At 50.5% G+C, this 17,367-nt stretch overlaps 1 long non-coding RNA gene across 1 annotated transcript; it reads right to left on the bottom strand.

Annotated features, from left to right (window-relative positions):
• Positions 1–15,728: 15,728 nt before the first annotated feature.
• Positions 15,729–16,865, bottom strand: LOC142598614 (uncharacterized). Its single transcript, XR_012832693.1, has 3 exons — positions 16,826–16,865; positions 16,083–16,123; positions 15,729–15,818 (listed from the first exon to the last, which is right to left on the bottom strand). It is a non-coding gene; the product is annotated as an uncharacterized LOC142598614 (long non-coding RNA).
• Positions 16,866–17,367: the final 502 nt, after the last annotated feature.

Raw genomic sequence — 17,367 nt, forward strand, 5'->3', positions numbered from 1 at the left:
ACGCACAGCACCGCTGGCTGCGGGGGCTGCAGGTGCGCGAGCGCAGGCGGCTGACGGTGCTCCTCTCTGGGGGGAGGCTCCCGTGGCAGCCCTGGGCAGCCCTGACCGTGCATCTGCGTGGCCGTGTCCTGCGCGTGAGAGAGCGTGTGCGCGCCTGTGCTCGGGGACTGTCCCCGCCAGTGTGCGTGCCTGACAGTGCCCGCGCCCGTGCCCCTCACACCCTGCTGGCTCCCGCCGCGCAGGTGCAGCCATGCAGGCAGAAGCGGTGAAGGCAGACCTCCGCATGCTCCGGGAGCGCCTGGCCCAGTGTTCTGCGGAGTCCGTAAGGCACAAGGAGCTGCTGCGGTGTCTGGTAGGTGTGGAGCGTTCCCCTTGCCCCCGGGGGCTGGGGCTGCGAGAGCTGAGCCCCTGACCCCTCCTTTGCCCACGCAGGGGAAGAAGCAGCAGGAGCTGAGGGAAGCCGTGGAGGCGCTCAGCAAACAGGTCAGTGTCCCCGCCTGCGCCCGTGTCGGCCAGCAGCGGTGGCTGGGGCTGTGTCAGGGGCTCAGTGCCTGTTTCCGGCTCCTCTTCCCAGAACTGTGATGTGGCGCGGTGTTTCCAAAACAACCGCCAGGAGCTCCAGGAGCTGGAGGGGCTGGTGGCCCAGACAAAGGTGAGTTCACAGAATCCCAGACGCGTTGAGGTTGGAAGGCACCTCTGGACATCATCTTGTCTCGTGCACTTGCCCCTGCTCGAGCAGGGTCACCGAGAGCATGGTCCAGGTGTGGACCATGTCCAGAGTTGGGCCTGGGGGTCCCTCTGTCTGCCCGCAGTGCCTGCAGGGCTGGGAAGGAGAGGGGACGCGAGGGCCAAGGCAGTGCCCGAAGGGAGCCGGGAGGGGATAAGGCGGAGGGCAGTGCACTCGTGGGAGTGTGCCCGTGCCCTGACGGCTGCTCCTCTTCCCCTCCTCTCCCGCAGGAGCACTTTCAGATGGAGAACGGGGAGGCAGGCGTGAGCGTGGAAGAGGTGCAGAAGGTAGAGGGGAGAAGGAGGCCCGTCCTGACAGAGTCAGGGAGGGGGGTGCCAGTGCTGGGGCCGTGCAGCCCAGCAGCCGCGGCAGTGCTGTGGCTGGGGAGGAGCGTTCCTTTGGGCCTCAATGGCATCCGTGACGGAGGGCTGGGGCCTCTGGATTGGGAGGGGGGTGCCGGGTAGTCTGGCGGTGGGCTCTTGCCGGTGCCACGGGGGTCCTCGTCCACCCCCTGCCCCTCCTGGAGAGGTTCCTGTTCCCCTTTCTCTCGCAGGCAGACCTCTTTCAGGGAAAGGCAGAGGGAGGCACAGCAGTGCCGGAGCTTTTCAAGGTCTGTGAGCCAGATCCATCAGTCCCTCGGGGAGTGTCCAGAGCTGCTGGGCAATGGTGCTAGTCCCAGGACAGCCGGGTGCCTGCCACCCTGGCCCTGGCGTGACTTGCCCATGCCCTGGGTGGGGACTGACTGGGGATGCCCTTTCCACCACGGCTCCCTGCAATGTGTCCCGCTTGCTTTGCAGATGGACCAGTGGTCAGAGCTGACAAAAGCTCTGCAGGAGCAAGTTGAGGTCAAGAAGGTACTGTGGACAGGAGGGATGGGGGCTCAACACGTTTGTGAGGTTAAAGCCCCCTCAGAGCGAGCGTGGCATGGACTCTTGAGCGGGCCCTTTGCTTTTCCAGCTGCTCAGGAACAAGCTCCAGCACCTCCAGGAGAGACGGGAATGCCTCCGAGAGCCAAGAGCTTTGTGAGTGGCAATGGGTCCCTGATTGAAACCTGTGGCAGCGGGATGGGGGGTGCTGAGCAGCTGAGGCTGGGCAGCACCCCGGCTCCCTGTTGGCCACCACCTGGGGGGGTCACCATGCTGGCCGAGGTCTCTTCTCACAGCCCACAACCCCATGCTTTCTGTAGCAGGGGGAAGAAGGTGCAGGCAGAACCACCAGAGGAGTCGCTGATGCAGGAGATGGTGGCCCTGCGGCTGGTAGGACAGACAAGCCCGCCGTGGGCCTTGGGGAGGGAAGGGTCTGCTCTGTGCCCGAGGAACATGAGGGCACTGGTCTCAGCGGGGACGAGGGAGGGGCTCTGAGCCCCCAAACCTCGGCCCCCTCGCACACCCCAACACATGTCCCCACTCTGCCTTGGCCTGTAGGAGGAGCAGCTGGCGTCAAGGAGGCATGGCGTCACTTCTTGGCTGAGGTGAGTTGCCCGGGGGGCTCGCGGTGCCGGGGCTCTTCCACAGGCAGTGGGGTGCCCGTGCCACTGGTCCCAAGGGCATTAGGCAGCTTGGGACTTCTCCGGGATGAAATGTTCCAGCATGTCTTTTCATCCTAGCTTGGGGGGGGGGGGGGTGTGCATAAGGGGGCATTTGGGGGCCCACTGGGGAGACGGACAGTAGAGCTGAGAGAGATGCCCGGGCCCCTCACTCCAGTCCTGAGCGGGGAGTGTTGTGCCCGGCATGGTGCATGGTCCCACGGTGGCATTTGAAGAGGGTGTCTGGAAAGAGCGGAGAGAAATTTGGCCCCTGCTCTGCCTGACCCCTCTCCTGTCCCCCAGGAGACTTCTTCTGTTCCTCGCCTTCCTCCAGATCGCCATCCTCATCGTGGTTGTGCTGAAGGGGGACATCCTTGACTGGGTCCTGCCACCAAAGCTGGCGGCCGCCTTTGGGAGCCGCCCAGTGAGGTCCCAGCTCTTTTGAGATAAAGCAGGAAGGAGAATAAAGAAGTCTGTGACTGTAGAACAAGTGTGCGACCTTGTCAATGAATGTCCGCTGACGGGTCGGAGGGAGGTGGCTGCTGCTTTCCCTTCTGCCTGTGCACACCCCACAATGGCTCCGCCTCAGACCTGGCTCCTGCCCAGTTTGGAGGCAGGAATATCCTATCCCTTTGGTCAGCATGGGTCAGCGTTCCTGGCTACATCCCCTCCCAAGGTCTTGGCCATTTCAGCGTAGGGAAGGAGCGGCAGACGCAACGTGTGATGAACTGACGGCACCCCCATTCGTCATCCCCCTGCACTGCTCGGGGGAAGGAGGCAGAGAAAATTAGGAGTGAAGTTTAGTCCGGGAAGAAGGGAGGGGTGGGGGGAAGGTGTTTTTAAGAGTTGGTTTTGCTTCTCATTACTCGACTGAGTAATGAGTTTGATGGGTAATAAATTAATTTTCCCAAGCTCAGTCTGTTTTGCTCGTGACGGTAATTGCAGACTGATCTCCCTGCCCTTATCTCGACCCACGAGCCTTTTGCTATGTTTTCTCTCCCCTGTCCCGCCGAGGAGGGGGAGTGATAGAGCGGCTTTGGGTGGCACCTGCTGTCCAGCCAGGGACAGCCCACCACACTTAGTCGTAATTGCCTTTACACGAGAGGAAGATAAATGAAGCGCATTTAGGGAAACCTCTACCACAGCTGACGTGGGTGCAAATGTTCGTAAAAAGGAGGTGGGTTAAGAAACCTAAGGGAAAAGAAAGTGTCTCTTAGTCTACTTGTGCCAAGACTAAATGGGAAAGGGCTCTCTCTGCTGCCTAGACTTAATCTCCCGTTAAGTGCAGTGGAGAAAACATCTACATGGGATTTATACATGCATTTCATCGTTGACAAGAGTCAATCACCCTTTAACGAATCTACCTTTTGAGAGATCATCTTAACAGTCAGAGGGGCAAGAGAGTTACCCTCTTCTATCCTGAAGAGAAGGTACACAGGGAAGAAACTTATCTTAGCAAACAAAAATGTCTCCCAGCAGGGAACGGATGCTTCTGTTACTTTCTTTTCAACATTAGAGTCACTCAGAAAGGGACAACGTAGAGTTGAATGGAATACAGGAAGACTCTGCATAAAGGAGTCTACATATAAGAGGAGAGAGAGAGAGAGTTTGTACGCTCAGAGGAGTTTTAACATTACGTTTAAGCATCACTGTGAAGCATCACTCATGGCTTCTTCATGGCCAAAGACCCTGACACCGTGTCAAGAATTTTGGGTTTCCCACTGGGTTACTTCCCTCAGCTCTTCAGGAGCATCTTCCCGGGACGCATCAAAGCAAAAGGAACCTTCCCCTAGAGGCTGCGACAGATCCTGCAGCAGCATTTGCTAAAGAAGGTGCGAGCTGTGAGAAACACAGTGACGACTCTTTTGGCAACAATGCCAGAAATAAACCTGACAGGAAGGTGTAAAGATAATGAGGCCGCTCAGAACTGTTGCAGGGCATAGTTGCTCTTGTGTTTTTTAATGGAAGTACGTGAAGTCTTGTACCTTCTGGGATCGTGTGACTGCGTTGGGGTGTCACCGAAATCCGGGAATAAACCTCGTAACACCAATGTAGTGTTAAAAGGCAGGCATTCTTTATTGCAGCGCTGGATGCACGGGGGATAGTTCCACCTAACGTGCATACCTAGCCTACGAACACGCACATATTTATATTCTCAATACACACATGGTCACAATTACATCACATAGTTACATAGTTACTTCGTTATGATTGGTGTAAAACTTTCTCGCTTTGCTTTTAAAGCTATAGACTTAAAGAAATTCAGAGAGCATGCCCAGTGAGGGGTGGTCGTACCTTGGAGGTGGGTAACTTTTAGCATGGAGGTGTGTTTTGGTATTATAATGAGATTATAATGAACAAAGTTCACTCAAAGGACATGATTTTGACAAAAAATGAAATATTATTTGGCTCACGTACCAATAATGCAGTTTATCAGTTCCATGGTACATACCAACCTCTCAGGTTCTCATTCCTAAAATGTTTTTCTCATTCCTTATTACTGCTAATAATCTCATCTTGATCCCATCACCATGGTTAAAAAGTTAAACACATCGGTTACAATCCCCCCTTTGGAAGTTTTGAAATAATCACCTTTTCAATACTTCCACTATACTAATTATTTTCTATGTGTTGGAGGAAACTCTGGGATTGTTTGTTTATTTTGCTGTTTCACAACAGCTTGGATGATCATATGAGTGAGAGAAGTTTCACGAATAATTTGTTTTTTTCAGATGTGTTAACCGATTCATCATTTTCCAAGTTATGATATATAATATTATTGACAAGGTCATACTGATCAAAACCAATGTTAAAAGAATCACGATGGGGCGACACAACTTGTTTAGGATGCCTGTAGCAGTAGGCGACCATCCGAAAAGTGTGTCCCACCATTTAAGTTCTGCATCTCTCTGCACTCTTTCAAAAACTCGATGTATTTCTTTCACGTTATGATGAACAGTTATTAGGGTTTTCGTTAGGATGAACCTCAAAATGGCAAATATTTTGTTTAGTGTCCAAACAAATATTTTGTGCCTCAATTGCATTACCTTCACAGACAAATCCTTGTTGTTCCCGCACGATGCAAGATTCCAAATTAACAGTTTGCCATTTTTCATTCATCTTTCGGGTCCATACTCTATGCTCGGAAGGATAGAGTATAGTTCCGTTATGGTTTATCCCTAATGCAATGATGGGATAAATTGAGTATTTAGTAGCATTAGATATAGTGAGCACAAAAGTTGTAGCTGTGTTTGTAACAGGATCATAAGTAAAGTTTACCAGGCTCCACCAGGACTGGAGTTCTTTCTCAAAATCAGTAGCACTGTCCCAAATTATTTTCCTAATTTCAGTAGGGAGAGTGCCTTCTTCGCCTTCTCTTATAATTGAGGCAGCCACCGACTGCATCCATAATTGAGCCTGAATGCAACTGAGAGCCAAGGAGAGGTTATTTTGGATCACCCCAAGTGCGTCCGTAATTAACTCGTGGTCCCTTACATTTATTCTTTCCCATGTGGGTAATATACTTGACAATAGCCACTGGTTAGTTCCTAAAGCCAGTAAAGAGGATCGTAAAGGTTGTTGTAATCTAGCCAAATCACTAATTGAGGCTGCCAATTTGTTCATTATTACTTCTGAATCAATGCTATTTAAAACTCCCAATCCTGTTCCCAAAACACCGGTCAAGTCTCTTTGTGTTCTTTTCGTAGTAAGAGTTCGTTTTTGTAGCCAGGTTGTCCACCCCTCATATGAGATTTTTAAGAAAGGTGAACAAGCTGGTTGAATATCTGAAACATTGTTTTGCATTGACAATTCAACTTGTTTGAGAGACCATGCCGGGTTAAACAACATTTGTTGCAAGCCTGTATTTCTGATCACGTATGGTCCAATTTCAAAGATTTTCAGGTTAAGCGCAACAATTGGTTGGGTAGTAGGTATTATAACGTCTATTTTAAGTTCTCCCCAGTATTTGGTGTTATTTTTACCACATATCACTTTACGGGAGTATTGTACAGTAGTCAAATTTAACCAACAGTCTAAATTTTGATCTTTACACAAAATAGGGCCATGTGATCCATTTTCATAACTGTTTATAGGTTCAATGCGAGATTTAGTGATTAATCTGCATCTTATTGTGATGTCATTCCCTTGTGGTACCATAAAAGAGGGGGTGACTTCACTTTTACTAGTTAACGTAAAAAGGGTATCTGTGCCAGCGTGCGTGACTATTGCAACAAGCATCACTAGGGGTTTAGTTACAACATTTATCTTGAATTTGAATGTAAGGCTTTGTAATCCTCCTGTCAATGGATTAGGTCTCCAATTGCATATCACATAAACTGGCTTAGTCAAAGTAAAATTGTGCCAACAATCTCCTTGTTCCTTAATACAGAATTTGGTGATTTCAACATTATTGGTACTAGGGTCTAAGGAGTAATTACCGACATTCTGCTGGCGGCAACACGTAATGAGAGAATCTTGTTTGTTACATTTCCAGTCTGTGGTGGGACAGAGTCTCGTTGTAAGATTAGAACTAGGGTCTAATAGATTTCCGGTGATGGTAACTGAAGAAGCTTTCTCATGAAGAGATCCTTCCATCTTTCTGCATCCTACTTGGATTTTTTTCTCCAATTGTTCCTGTTAAGACACGGACCCAGTCCTTTCTGTCCCATTCCCACTCAGGTGGGTGGTAAACTTCAGATTCATGCATTACCACAGTGGCTAAATTTGGGGAACGGTCTTTGAGATATGGTCCCATCATAGCTTGGGACCATGGCCATTCTGTATTTCTTTGGCTACAGATCAGCGACAAAACACAAAAAAAGTGTTATTAACCCAATCAAACAATTCATAATATTCATAGTTCAACACATAACATGCAAACCCTTTATAAATTTTCCATTTTGAAAACCAGTTCTTTTAGCTTTCCAGTTCCTTGTCAAATTTTCTACACAGTCTAAGTTTCAAAGGTCCTTTTTGCATAGATGTCCACTGCTCTGATGGTGCCTTCTTTACTCGAGTATAATGAACCCACGGCTCCACTCCTTCTACCTTAACTGCGGTATAAGTTGTCAACAGTACCTGGAAGGGTCCCTTCCACTTTTCTTGGAGTGGTTCAGAACTCCATGTTCTTATATACACAAAGTCACCCGGCTGGTATGGATGTACAGGCGTATCAAGAGCAAGCGGTCTGGTCAGCACAATATATCTTCTGAGCGCTTCGAGGGTCTTTCCTAAAGAAATCAGATATGTTTTCAAATCTGTTTCCCCTGTTACCCTCATGTCCCCTGGGATTAAAGGAGTTTGGAGGGGTTTGCCATATAATATTTCATATGGACTTACACCGTCTTTAGATCTTGGTTGGATTCTTATTCTTAACAGAGCTAATGGCAAGGCCTGTGGCCATTTCAAAGATGTTTCTTGGCAAATTTTACTTATTTGTCTTTTCAAAGTCTGATTCATTCTTTCAATCTTCCCGCTTGATTGCGGTCTCCAGGGAGTGTGTAAGTCCCATTTTATCCCCAGAATTTTACTTACTTGCTGGACTATTTCTGCTACAAAATGTGGTCCTCTATCAGAAGACATGCCCAATGGTACCCCAAACCTTGGTATTATTTCTTTTAACAATATTTTAACCACTTCTCTCGCTTTGTTGGTGCGACAAGGAAAAGCCTCCGGCCATCCGGAAAACGTATCAATCAGTACCAGCAGATATCTATACCCATTTTGTCTGGGTAATTCAGAAAAATCGATTTGCCAATAATCTCCTGGGGAATTACCCTGCTTTGTTACTCCTAAAGGTGCTTTCCTCTGGTTTAAAGGATTATTTTTAAGACAGATCGGGCACTTAGCTATTATTGACTTAATTATTCCTGTCATTCCTACGCACACTACAAATGTTTTCAAATTTGTAACCATAGCATCTACACCCCAATGCGTCTGCTCATGTTGCTCTTTTGTAAGTTTCAACATAATTTGTGGGGTCACTATTACCTGATTTTCTGGTGTTACCCACCATCCTTCTGCATTTTGGGATGCCTTTAAATGCTCTGCCAATTGTTCGTCTAATTTACCATATCTTACTTTTACATTTGGAATTTTTACCTGTTTTACTGGTACCAGTGCAAGGATACCTCGTTCTGCAGCCTCTTTTGCAGCTTTATCCGCCAACCGATTACCTATATTGACAGCCGTCTGACCAAATTGATGAGCTTTGCAATGCATTACGGCCACTTCCTTTGGTTTTTGCACATCTTGCAGGAGCTGAAGAATTTCCTCCTTATGTCTTATAGGTGATCCTTGGGCTGATAACAGCCCTCTTTCTTTCCATATGGCTCCATGAGCATGGATCACACCAAATGCATATTTGGAATCAGTCCATATGTTTACTCTTTTCCCTTCAGCCATTCGTAAGGCCTGCTTCAGCGCCACCAATTCTGCTTTCTGTGCTGATGTGTTTGCAGGTAGTGTCCCTGACTCCAATATCTTGTCGATGGTAACAACAGCATACCCGGCCATTCGCCTTCCTTCTTGCACAAAACTGCTTCCATCCGTGAACAGTTCCAGATCAGGATTCTCCAAGGGTTCGTCCTTCAGGTCCGGTCTGCTGGAATAAACTTGTTCAATGGTTAACAGACAGTCATGTTCCAATTTCTCAGTAGGATTTGCTGTTGACAGGAACATTGCTGGATTTACAATTGCTGTGGTTTTTAATTCCACATCATCTTGTTCCAATAGGACAACCTGATATTTCAACATTCTGCTAGGGGATAACCAATGACCCCCCTTTTGTTCTAAGACAGTTATTACCATATGCGGTACATATACCACTATTCTTTGGCCCATAGTCAATTTTCGGGCTTCCTGAATCAGCAGCACCGTTGCTGCCACGGCACGCAAACATCCCGGCCATCCTTTACTCACAGTGTCAAGTTGTTTGGAGAAGTACCCCACCGGTCGCTTCCAAGATCCCAGCCGCTGCGCCAGCACTCCAAGGGCCAGAGGTTGCCTTTCGTGTACAAACAGCTCAAAAGGTTTGGTTAGATCAGGTAGACCCAGTGCAGGGGCCGTCATCAATGCCTTTTTGAGTTCTTTAAATGATTTATGGCATTCAGGTGTCCAAGTCAGGTATTGATCTTTAGATTCTTTCAGGGCTTCATATAGGGCTTTCACATACAGTCCATAATTTAAAATCCAGAGTCAGCACCATCCAATCATTCCCAAAAAGGCTCTCAGTTCCTTTGGGCTGTTAGGTTCGGGAATCTGACAAATGGCTTCTTTCCTTTCATTTCCCAATTGTCTTTGTCCTTGCGATATCTCAAATCCCAAATAAATCACTGCTTCTTTCCCTATCTGAGCCTTGTTTCTGGAGACTCTATATCCTCCCTGGCCCAGGAAATTCAATAAACTGATAGTCATTTCAAAACATGTTTCTTTACTTTCTGCTGCTATCAGGATGTCATCCACATATTGTAGTAATATGCCTCCTCCTTGATTCTGTTTCTTCCACATTTCTAATTCCTTTGCCAATTGGTTTCCAAATATTGTGGGGCTATTTTTAAATCCTTGTGGAAGTACAGTCCATGTTAATTGTGTTTTCCTTCCTGTAGTGGGACTCTTCCATTCAAAGGCAAATATGCCTTGACTTTTCGTATCCAGAGGTATGCAAAAGAAGGCATCCTTTAAATCCAGCACAGTAAACCATTTATGTTCCTCCCTCAGAGATGTCAGCAAGGTATATGGATTGGCCACTACTGGGTGTGTATCTTGAACTATCTGATTTATGGCCCTTAAATCCTGAACTATTCGATATTCCCTGCCTCCTGATTTCCTTACTGGTAATATAGGGGTATTATATTCTGATTCACATTCTACTAACAGCCCATATTCTAAAAATTCTGTGATTAATTCCTCTAGCCCCTTTCGGGCTTCCCATTTGAGAGGGTACTGTTTTTGTCTTACCGGCTTGGCTCCAGGTTTTAAAGTCACCTTTACCGGTTCTGCCAGTTTGCATCGTCCCGGAACTCCATTTGCCCATACCAGGGGGATGACTGCATTGTCCACTACTTCTGGAATCTGTTCCTCCTTGGGGGAATCCTGTAACATAAACACTCTCGCCTCTATAGCTTTTGATTCTGGTATTAGTAATCTAATTTCTCCATCTTTAAAAATAATTTGTGCCTTTAATTTGCTTAATAAATCCCGCCCCAATAAAGGCAATGGACATTCGGGCATATATAAAAATTGATGTGTTACCCACTGTTTTCCCAGCTTAAATTTTAACAGTTTCAAGAAAGGCCAGTTCTCTTTTCGCCCTGTCGCACCAACACCCTCTGCTCATTTATAGCTGAGTTTTGCTTTACATGTTTATTATTCTCGGTCAAGATTGCCAGAATTTTCCATCCCTTTGCATTTGTCTGACTTCTTTTTCTTTTTCTCTGTTGTTATACACAGCCCAGGCTACTTCAAGCATTTTACCTAAGTCTCTGGACTCAGCCCCTTCCAGTTTCTGGAGGGTTTTTCCTTATGTCTGGGGCTGATTGTCCCACAAATATAGAGGCCAATTGTAAAGCTTCCTCGGGTTTCTCTGGGTCCAGATTGGTATATTTTCTAGCAGTCACCTTCAGTCTTTCCATAAAGGCCGAAGGGGATTCATTTAATTCTTGTCTTACTTCATATAATTTAGACCAATTAATTGCTTTTGGCATTGCATGTCTAACGCCAAATAAAATCCACTTCTGGTACCTAGTCAACATTCTTCTGGGCCCCAGCTGATTAGGGTCCCATTTAGGGTTTGTGGATGGAAAATTCTGGTCCACCGATCCTTGTATATTTCCATTAGCATGGGCACTTTCTACTTGTTTTCGGGCTGTGTTTAATACCATTTTCTTTTCAGTGTCTTCCAATAATGTATCCAATATTACTTGCAAATCTTCCCAATCAGGATTTTGGGTTCTAATTATTGTTTCCATTACTTTGGCAACTCTTTCTGGGTCATCCCGATAGGTGCCTGCAGTTTCTTTCCATGCTCTTAAATCGGTTATGGAGAAGGGGACTTTCACCATTACCGGACCCTCGTTGCCAACAGCCTGTCGAAGAGGGGCCTGGAGGGGAGTTAGTCCGTTTCCTCCCCCTCTTCCTCCTGTTCTCCCAGCAATTGGGCTAAATCCTTCCGCCTCCTCTTCCACAGGAGGGGCGGAAGCATTATTGGCCCCTAGATTTTGATCCCCTTGATCGTTTCCTAACCTCCTGCGAGGTGCAACCAATAATTCAATATCATCATCTTTAAATTCACATTTAAAACATTGTTTACCAATATCACAAGATGAGCAACCTGTTTTCAAATCTTTACCGGGTTCCTGCCCCTTTAATGCCATTATCACAGAACTAGATGGAATCAATTCACATTGCCTTTGCCATTCCGGATAATTTCGCAGTGTGAAAAACAAATCCACATATGCCATTTCATTTCATTTACCTTCCCTTTACAAAATAACATTAGTTGCAAAATTGTGTTATACTGCAACGTCCCGTTTTCCGGCCACTTTTCCCCATTCTCTAAAATATACAGTGGCCACCAGTGATTACAATATTCAATCAACTGTTTCCGAGTCAAAGGATCAATGTTTCCCAGATTTTTCCAATGTTCCAAAATACATCCCAGTGGTGTTTTTTGTGGGATTGATTTCTTACTCGGAAAAGTACCCATCTCTCAAGGACTCAGTGGTTGTGATTGTGCACTATCACAAGCACTAGTCAGAGGGACTCCAACTCGTGTTAGAGCTCCCTCAGGGATTTCCCCTGCCACTGGAAATCCCAGGGATTTCTGCTGCCACCGGAAATCCCAACCTTGGAGGCTTCCCCTCCCCAGTGGGAGGCCTGTCCCGGAGAGCCACAGGCTCCTTGAACCTAGTGTGGGCCTGTCCCAGTGCGGGCCTGTCCCGGTGCGGGCCTGTCCCAATGTGGGCCTGTCCCGGTGAGCCACGGGCTCCTTGAACCTAGTGTGGGCCTGTCCCAGTGCGGGCCTGTCCCGGTGCGGGCCTGTCCCAATGTGGGCCTGTCCCGGTGAGCCACGGGGCTCCTTGAATAAGGCCTTCAACTTGTGCTCTTGGTGCGGGCCTGTCCCGCCACGATGGTAAGAGCAAATATTCAAAAAAACAATATTCAAATCAAATAAGAATGCCTTTACCTCTCCCAGGGGTCTTGCTCAGAGCTCTTCGGTCCGGGGATCGGAGGTTCTCCCCGAGAATTCCCCGGTGCCGGCTGGAGATCCTGCGATCCCACGGATCCGTCGAGGTTCAAAAGCAGAGTCCCATCTGGGTCGCCAGAAACTGTCACCGAAATCCGGGAATAAACCTCGTAACACCAATGTAGTGTTAAAAGGCAGGCATTCTTTATTGCAGCGCTGGATGCACGGGGGATAGTTCCACCTAACGTGCATACCTAGCCTACGAACACGCACATATTTATATTCTCAATACACACATGGTCACAATTACATCACATAGTTACATAGTTACTTCGTTATGATTGGTGTAAAACTTTCTCGCTTTGCTTTTAAAGCTATAGACTTAAAGAAATTCAGAGAGCATGCCCAGTGAGGGGTGGTCGTACCTTGGAGGTGGGTAACTTTTAGCATGGAGGTGTGTTTTGGTATTATAATGAGATTATAATGAACAAAGTTCACTCAAAGGACATGATTTTGACAAAAAATGAAATATTATTTGGCTCACGTACCAATAATGCAGTTTATCAGTTCCATGGTACATACCAACCTCTCAGGTTCTCATTCCTAAAATGTTTTTCTCATTCCTTATTACTGCTAATAATCTCATCTTGATCCCATCACCATGGTTAAAAAGTTAAACACATTGGTTACAGGGGCAGTGCTTAGGGCACTGTGAGTGAAGCCAAAAGCTTAGGGCACTGTGAGTGAAGCCAAAGCTTCAAAGCTCCTTCTGTAAAGAAATGGGGGGAGCCATCATGACGCAGGTGGCAAGAGCCTCAGCGCATCACCGGCGCCCCCTCTGCCCGCGCTCCCCCTGCTGAGGACCATACGGCAGCCCCGGCAAAGGAGGAAGCCAGGGCAACCAGACCCCTCTTTGACAGGGCCACGGAGGCACCCTCTGTGCCTAGAAAGCAAAGCTCTGGCCTCCGAGGCTTGCTGAGGGGAGCTGTGGAAAGCGGAGGCGTTTTGCTGCCTGGGCTGCTCTGGGACACGGGAAGAGTCCCGCTGAGGGGGAAGACCTCTGCCGTCCTCCCTCCTGCTGTCTCCCCTGAGGGGGACTGTTTCCCTCCCTCCACCCCTTCCCACCGCTGCTTTCTCTACGCTCGCTACGCGGAGGAAAAGGAAAGCCCTTGCAAAGGTGGGTCAGCTGCCTCAGCCAGCAGAGCAAAGCCCCATTTGCTCTCCCCTTGCTGTCCTCCCCACAGGAGCAAGCAGCGTGGGAGAGCAGAGGCTGGCTGGGGTGACCCTCTGCACTCTTTCCCCCCAAGGGCTTGCGGACAACCCTGCCTTCTTCCCGGGCATCCTGCCCACAGCTCTTGCGGTACCTGCACATGGAACGTCTGAGCGATCTCCTTGTGCACGTCGTAGGTGAACGTCCCCAGGAGCGTTTCTGCCATTGCCTCATCCACTCCCTCAAAGACAAGAGACAAAGGGAGCCGGTCAGGCTCGAGCAGGGCGTCGGCAAAAGGGCATGCCGAGGCTGAACCCGGGAACCCTTCCCCACCTCCCTCGGCTCTAGCGGTAGTCTAGCACAGCTTAGGCTGACTTGGGGTCAGGGGGCGTTGAGCACACGTGCTCCAGGAGCCTTGGCCACAAAGCAGAGAAGAAGCCCCCAGAGGCGCAGAACCCCACGAGCCCCCAGTGCCCCCCCAGGGGATGCGGTGCTCTGCAGCAGCCGGCCCCAGACAGCTGTCTGAGAGTAAGCGCCGTGAGCAGCACGGCTCTGGCACAGCTTTTCCCTGGGGCCAGGCCCCGCCAAGAAGCACAAGGCAAAGACTTACGGAGACAGCAAACTCTTTGGGGGCGCTGCTGACTTCCCCGGAAGGAGAGACTGCCTTGGAGATATGCCAGATGGTGAAAGCCGTTGGCCAGATTGGCTCAGGCAGACGGATGACCACGTGGCCTCGAGATCCTTGGAAAGCCCAGCAGCTGCCTGGGGCAATACGGAGCTGAAACCAGAAAGCCATGACCATGAGCGGCAAGGCAGCCAAAGAGCCAACGGAGCTGCCTCTTTGGCCAGAAGCAGAGACCTTGCCTTGCCTGTGGGCTGCAATCCTGCTCGTAAATGGGTACGAGTCGATGGGCAGCCGGGCAATACGGAAGGGCTCCTCCAAAACCTCTGGGCTCCACCACCTTTCCCAAGGCAGCTCTGCCTTCTTGGAGCCTGCAGAGGCAGGGCAGGTCTCCCTAGTGCACCTCACCCCATCGCCCTTCAAAGACTGCCCTGCAGCTGCGGCTCCAGTGCAGACTTGGACCCTGCTTCAGACTTGGTCATGCAGGTTTAGGTCCAGGGGCCCGGAGGAGCATCTCTCGCTGCTTCTGTGGCTCAGCACCCCCCACCGCTCCCACCCACTCTGGAAAGGGACTCTCCGAGTTGCGGTTTGGCAGTGGGACCGCCAAGGACAAAGTTCCTCGGCTAACTGCAACCAAGGCTGGTGGGCAGGTCACAGCAGCTGGGTTCAGCACGGTCCCCCTCCTGATGGGAGGGCAGTGCCGTCAGGAATCGCAGGGGTCAGGAGCGCGGTGCAGACTGCAGGGCTGAGCGGTGCGGCCGGGCTGAAGGGAAGTGCTGTGCACTTGGTCCACCAATCCGAAAGCAAGGAGGTGAACCGCAAGTCAGGACTTCCCTTGTGATACCTGCAAGATTGTCTCTGGAGGGTTTGCAGAAGAGAAGGCAAATGGAAAAAGCCACCAGGTCTTCTTGCCTTGCCCACCATAACTCTTGGATGTCCTCTTCTCATCAATGGTGGCACCTGACACGAAGGCGGACAGAGATTAGGAGTTGGAGCAGTGCATTAGGATGCATTTCTCAGGCTTGAAAGCAGATCTTGGCAGACTGTGGGGGAGTGCCGTCCACAAACCGAGGGCAGCGAGACTTTCTCTCTGCATACCTAGGGCTTCCAGAGCCCAGTCACGCCTCTGGGGGTAGCTGTCAAGGGCCTTCTCAATTGCCGCCTGGGCCAACCGCAGAATTTCCTGGGAAAGAATTGTAAAGGGAGAGATGGCAGTGACCACCACCACACGCACGGACCGTTCTGCATAAACCCCCAGTCCTAGCACAGAGCCAAGGAGCACCTCCGCGTCACAAAACACAAGGCAAGACCTGTCAGAAAAGGTGCTGACTTTGAGAGTGCCAAGAGGACGCCGCAGGAGGGAGCCTGGAAAGGGAGCCAGGTCTCTCATCTACCCCCAGCACCCTTACCTCTCTCTTCTCCTCTTGGACACCATGGTCTTCAAGGACCTCGCTCACTGCCTGCACTATGTTCCCCTTTGCATCAGACACCTGAGCCACCGTCTCCTTGAGCTCCCGCATCTTCAGCTCCAGCCAAGCCTGTGAGTTCCTGGAGGCAAAGAGAAAGCAGCTCTTGTCCAGCAGCTGCCCAGCCTCTGCAGGCAGGCTCCCAACGCCACGCAGAGAAGGGTCCCGTGGGCTTGGGTCCCTCCCCATCCCCCAGAGCCTTTCTGTCCTCTGGTTTACAAAGGGCTCCCTTCCACCACCGCGAGTAGTAGACGGGGAAGGTCAGGAGCCCCGGGCGTGAAGCGAGTGCACGCAGGCAGCACGATGGCTCCACAGAGTGCGGTCCTTGGCGAGAAAGCACTCTTACCTCAGAGACCGCAGCTCCGCTTCCGGAAGCCCTGGCGCCTCCTGCAAGATCAAGAGGGGGTGGGATGCACTCCGTAAGTAGCTCGTTTACTGCCAAAACTGACACTTGGCAGAGGCACTCCGCTGGAGCAAGCACGAGCAGCACTGCCAGAGCTTCCCAAAGGAGACTCCCCTAGGGAGAGCTGGCAGAATTTCCTGCTGCTTCAAGTCACTTTGGAGACACCGCGACCCAAAGCTTGGACTCTTTGACCAGCCATGTTCGGCAGAGCATCCTTCGGGTCTCCGTCTGACCCCCGAGGCTATCCAAGAGGGATGCACGCAGCAAAAGCACCTGCCACCAAAGTACTCCACACTTCACCCTGCCATTCTGCCAAGGTCCCTCCAGGAGAACCAGCTCCATGTTGAACCCCATCAAGGCACTGAGGAGTTTGGAGGACAAACAGACGTGCCCCTCCCCCCTGCCTCTGCCCCCCTCCCACCACGCCTTTTCTGCCTCAGTGGTGACGGGCATAAAAATGTGCCCCGTGTCCCCAGGGGAGGCAGGAGGGCAGAAGCACAGCCTTTGCAGGCCTTGGCTTTCCCACAGCAAGAGGCACTTACCCACCGCACTCCCTCTCCCCACACCGTGGAGATCCAGCAGTAGACAATAGCTGTGGATCACATTGTCAAGAGATGGTTATTTTCCTCAGGAGCTGGTCCCTCTCCCCAGGACTGAGGGGACCGTTTTTGGTCAGGGGTACTCACCAGACAGGATGGGAAACAGCAGGAACAGGAGCCTCAGGACCTGCCTGCCCTTCTGCTGGGTGTTGCAGTCTCTGTAACAGGGAACGCTGTTGTTACCAAAGCCCAAGGTTGGCACACCTATTTACCAGGGGTCCCTTTAGGAGCTCACTTGCCACCAGGAGGAACCTGGTGCTCAGCACAGCTGCAAGCCCCAGGGCCCAGAGCCTCTGCGAAGGTCTGGCCCGTTGAACACCACCCCTGGGACACAAACACCTCTGGCCTGACACGGCGAGGGGCAGCAGCATGGCCCCACCCAGCTCTCCCCAGAGAAGGGGCAGGGCCGTGCCCCCGGAGTGGGGGGGTTGCTGGGCTGGAGGGCACTAGTGCAGACGGCCCCTATGCTCTGCGTCTGCCTGCTCTGCCGGGAAGCCAGGCAGCACACAAGGCTTCTGGCCGGATCCCTCCCTGCTTTCTGGGCCCCACTGCACCCACCTGCCCATCCTGGCTGAGATCCCTGCAATAGCAGCACACTGGCCAGGAGGAGGGAAAAGCCTGCTCTTCTC

The sequence above is a fragment of the Balearica regulorum genome, chromosome 29 (assembly GCF_011004875.1).
Source record: "Balearica regulorum gibbericeps isolate bBalReg1 chromosome 29, bBalReg1.pri, whole genome shotgun sequence".
In the NCBI taxonomy this organism is placed as follows: domain Eukaryota; kingdom Metazoa; phylum Chordata; class Aves; order Gruiformes; family Gruidae; genus Balearica; species Balearica regulorum.